The following is a 5164-nucleotide window of genomic DNA, read 5'->3' as shown; positions in this document are numbered from 1 at the left end:
GTACTGTATATAGAAGGGATTGAATAATAACTCAAAAATAAAGTCTCATTTTTAATATTGTGTTGGGGGGGGTGTGGGGAGTGTGGATGTGCATGACAGCTGTGGAGGCTGGGGGGGGCATGGTGACTGCCTGTAGGCGGTGGCGGCAGTGTTGGCGGCGGGGCCTTGGCAGTGGAGAGCTGCCGCAGGCAGCTGCAGCAGTGTTGGCAGATTGAGCAGGGAGCTTCTGCAGGTGGCTGCGGTGGTGTCGGGGTTGGAGGTGCCAAGCACCAACCGGCAGTCAGTGACCACCCACAGATGCCGCTAGCGGTGTCAGTGGTGGTGGTGGTGGGAAATGGTGACTGCCCGCGGGCACTGCCAGCAGCATCGGTGGCACTTTTCACAGGGGGTGCACTGCCAAGCTCAGGGGTTGCATGTGCACCCATGGGCACCCCCTACACATCACCAACGTGTGTACGGTGGGATGTAAGGGTGTCAGGGGTTGTGGCTCTGTGGGGGGGCATAGGGTATATTGGGGTGTGTATATATGTGGGAGCAGGGTGTGGGTGGGTGAGGTTTCTGGGATGTGAAGAAGGGTGGGGGGTGAGGGGATTCCCCCACATGGCATGTAACCATGGCAGCAGCAGGCATGGGTGCTCAGGGAGCTCATGCCTGGCCACCTCTATGGCAGGGGCTCCATGCTACATGCCTGCAGCTCCCATGCTTGCACCAGGGGAAGCTCCATGCTGGACTCTGCAGGAAAGCAGGGGGAGGGGTGGGGTGCCCTCCACAGCACAGGGCAGGGAAAGCAGCCAGCTCTAACACCGGAGGCCACGCTGCAGTTCCCAGCTGCAACACTGGGACTGCACAATGCAGCAGGAGCTAGCCCAGCCCTCAGTTCCCAGCTGGGTCCTTCTGCCACTGGCCTGACCCCTGGGGCCCTGTGCTCCTGCCCACTGTCACTTTCCTCCTCGCACTTGCTGTCTTTCCCCTGCCACTTCCCTTCCTTTCTGGGCTACCACCACTGCTCCCCCACCCGTCTGCCATTCCCCACCACTCACCCACCCACAGCGCATGGTTGCAAAGTGCAAGGCTGGGACCGCACAGTGCAGCAGGAGCTAGCTGGGAGCTGCATGGTGCTGGCAGGGCCAGTCTGGCTGCTGCTGTGCCGGCAAATTTCCCCCCACCCCTCTTTATCCAATTCTCTGCTCTTGGGCAGAGAGGAACAGCCCTAGGGTCACCAGGCCAGAAGACTGTGCTAGGCTGAGGGCTAGGGGTGAGGGGAGCTGCAGTTGGGACAGGGCTGGGCGGGCCTTGCTGCTGCTGCCGCTACCATCCTGTCACTGGCACCTTGTCATTTTTGACAGGTAGTTAGGGGCAGATAAATATTAATTTCCTAAATTTTGGGGGGGCCCTGTCAGCCAGGGCTACTCTAACCCAGTTCAACATGCTGCAGACCTGGATGCACATGCAAATAGTGTGCCCAGGAGGAATAAACTCTGACACAAACTGCATTGGAGTTTATTTGTGTGCGCTAAGTGTGAAAATTAATGTGGAATAATGTCAGTACAGAGTATTTTTAATAGTCTTAATTACTGAACTCTGGCTCTTGATATGTCCAGTCATTCTAAGACAAAGCCAGCAGAAAAGGACACGATTCATAGAAAAAGAAATCACTAGCTAGGAATATGAGAGCATACCACAGGGGTGAGTGTGTGGATGTATACACACATAGGTAGTACACATATATTTACACACAGAAACCTATTTTCTTTGCTAGGGTTACAAAAGCCAAGCTCTCAAAAGTCAGGAAATGCCAATTTTTTTCTTTAATCTTGTTCTCTGAAAAAACTGAACTGTTACACTTAGTTTTGCTTTAAGAAAATTGGCTTGAGACAGAAGCTAAGTGAAATTTCAGCCAGGGCAGTTAAAGTTTGGTAAAGATGCAGCCAGAGAGTAGGAAATGTGTCAAATAATCATAACCATAAGGAGAGCTACCAGCTCTGTATATAAAATACAGACAAAGACAGACAAATGCACTTGTGTATGAAGCTGAATCCAGGGAAAAATAAATCTATTGCTTTACACTAGGATTTATAGATAAATTGGGTTCTCAAAGAAGATTCTAGCTCCATGGATCCAAGATGCTGGAGGAAAAGAACACTTTAGGTCCCAGAACATAAACATCTCTTTTCACAGTTGACTAGTGGAAAAGGGTTGTTAGTCATTTGATACACACAAGAGATGAGCTACAGGAGGTATAATAAGTTGTGTTGGATAGTAATTCACTCAGGGATGTGAGGGGTTTCCATGGAGCCTGTTTTAATTTTCACAAATTAAAAGACGAGCATGTGCTACATCAAGAGGTAAAATTATAGAAAATAGCTTGCCAAATAATGACACTTTTATGTGGGCTCATTTTGAGTCATTCAACTGAAGCTAAGCTAAATTTAAAATATTTTTTCAAAATAGATTTTTCATTCTCATATTTTCCCGTCATGCAAGTACAGACGTCATGGGTTAGCTTTCTGAAGCTGTCACCAAATTCACAAATGAACAAACATTTAATTTTGCTTTTCCAAAAGCATTAATTTGAAAGCAAGCTTAATCACAATATCCTCCCTCCCTGCTGCAATGCTGGTACTGTTAAGCTAAGTGAAAGTTTGGCCAAAGGCATCAGCTACCATTTTGTGAAGCTCTCAAGATTCAGAGCTTAGTGAGTTGCATTAAAAACAATTTTAAAAAAGTCTTAATGTAGTACCATACTGAAGGTGAATACAGTCTTTAAGAGCAGAAAAAAGTTTTCTAAGTGTGGCGCCTCTACTCAGAAGACCCTGGCTCCTAGTTCAAAGCATTCGGACCCCAGCAACACAGCAAATTGTTACTGCTGTGATGGAACATTAGATCCATTAGAAATTATTACCTCAGATGGCTACGTCTAAGTGTGTCTAGGTTTCTGTTCACTGTAAAAAGCACCCTTTAGTGAACCTGAAAGCAAACAGGTAAGTTGGAACAGAAGCATCAGTGTTATAAGCTCAGAGCAATGGGCCCCACTCAAAATGAACGCATTGCAATAACATGGAAGTGAGAAGGGTTTACTATGCTGAGATCATACAGTAGAATTGCCAAAGTTGGAATCCTCAGATTTAAAAAAAAAAAATGCAGTGCCATAGAGGAATCTAAGAGCAGCCACTGATTACTTTCCGCAGTAAGTCCTATTCTGACAAAGCTCTGTGTATACTGCGAGAGACTATTCCTATAGATGGCTCATCTTTGTTCATAAGCAGTATTTCATTCTTCCCTGAACTAATGATAAATTAGCCACTCTCACCCACATCCCTAGGCAAAAAGATCACTGCAAAATCAGAAAATGAAATCTAAATACCAGTCACATCTGCATACCAAGTTTGGCAGTTGTGCATACAGTACAGACTGAGCAAGAGAGGTGGTGCAATGAAATCCTGTGAATATTCTTTGAAACAAAGAACAAATATTATATAGGAAATTAGGATCCTCTCACAGGGGAAAAGCAGCCCCCCATTGAAGGAAAAGGCTCCTCCACTCATGAAATAATGTAAAGGTGAGTTGATATAGGCTGTCTATAACAGAATTCATATATTTAGTATCTGGTATGATCTGAGTCCATCTCTAAAAGACAGTTATACTTTATTAGGAAGAACTTCTTCACAGAGTGGCCAAAATCTGGAATGGGCTCCCAAGGGAGGTGGTGCTCTCCCCTACCCTGGGGGTCTTCAAAAGGAGGCATCTGGCTGGGGTCATCTGACCCCAGCACTCTTTCCTGCCTATGCAGGGGGTTGGATTTGATGATCTATTGAGGTCCCTTCCGACCCTAACATCTATGAATCTCTATCTTCAACTCTTTGGAATTAAGTCTAGTAACAATCATAGTGTGTACATGAAGTTGCTTCACTGCAAGCTTCTCAATAAACCACACTAAGAAAAATACAGTTTAATTATAGAGACCCAAGAAATTAAATTCATCACTGATTTAATTCTACCAACAGAGTTACTCCAGATGTATATTTGACTGAAGGAAAACAAAACAAAACCCCCCAACACTTGATTTTATGTACATCTCATTTTCTTAACTTAGCCATTTATTTTTATCAGTTTACAATAGCAAGAGCACACTGAGAGAGAATTTAAACTAAAATGAGGGTTTTTGAGTGAGGTCAACAGTAAAATAAAATTAACAGAACCAATTTATGATTTTTTTAAAATACAGTTCTATAAGTAAAAAAAAAGAAAAACAACACACCAGAGCTGCATTTATGTACAAAATATTCTGCATACATTGACTATTAAACACTATTTAGATACCAAAAAGATTCCAATAAATATATTTTGGATCAGGTGGGGAGAAAAAAAGCCCACAAAAACACAGAATGACAGCAGACTTTTATTAACATATTTTACACTGTTGATTACTGCATTTCTAGTTCTGTATTTTTCTGATGTGTTATAAAGATTTAGATTCTACAGTAATGTACTGTACTTAAATGATCATTCATACTGGATACCACATCAGAACATTTGAGTTATGATACACACACCCACACCCACCACTCTAGCTTGGACCTGTTAGTTTTCAAAATAAGCTAAATCAAGTGGGATTATAAAAGTTATGGGGGGAATCAAAATTCTCATTTAGCAGCATGCATGTATATTCAAGTACAATTTTCAACCAAGTGCTTTTTTTTTCCTTTTTAAGTTGACTGGTGACTAGTTCACCAATATCAAAATAAACACTATGAGATATCCAGATGTTAGAGTTAAGGCTAATAATTTTACTTCACATCCATCTGCACAACCATAAAACATTCCATTTTAAATAATACACAGTAATCAATTTCTGGATACATTATCTTTTGTAAATATAACATCAGAGTTTCAAACTACAGATTACTCAAGTTCATGAGCCCTGTAACAAAGTTATGCTGGAGATGTAAAGAATTGTTTTGCTCTTTAACCACGCTTACAAAATGGCCTGATATTCATAATGAGCAATGCAAAAATATTACAGGCAGTATTAAAAAAAAGTATCATTTTGGAAAAGACATAGCTATTCAGTTGGTGAAACAGAATAATTCTAATCTTACAGGACATAGTCTAGTATTTTTTAAATATATATATATATATATATATATATATATATATATGTAAA

The sequence above is a fragment of the Gavialis gangeticus genome, unplaced genomic scaffold (assembly GCF_001723915.1).
Source record: "Gavialis gangeticus isolate Ggan-Ray unplaced genomic scaffold, GavGan_comp1, whole genome shotgun sequence".
Classification (NCBI taxonomy): domain Eukaryota; kingdom Metazoa; phylum Chordata; order Crocodylia; family Gavialidae; genus Gavialis; species Gavialis gangeticus.
Note: the sequence above shows the minus strand (reverse complement) of the source record.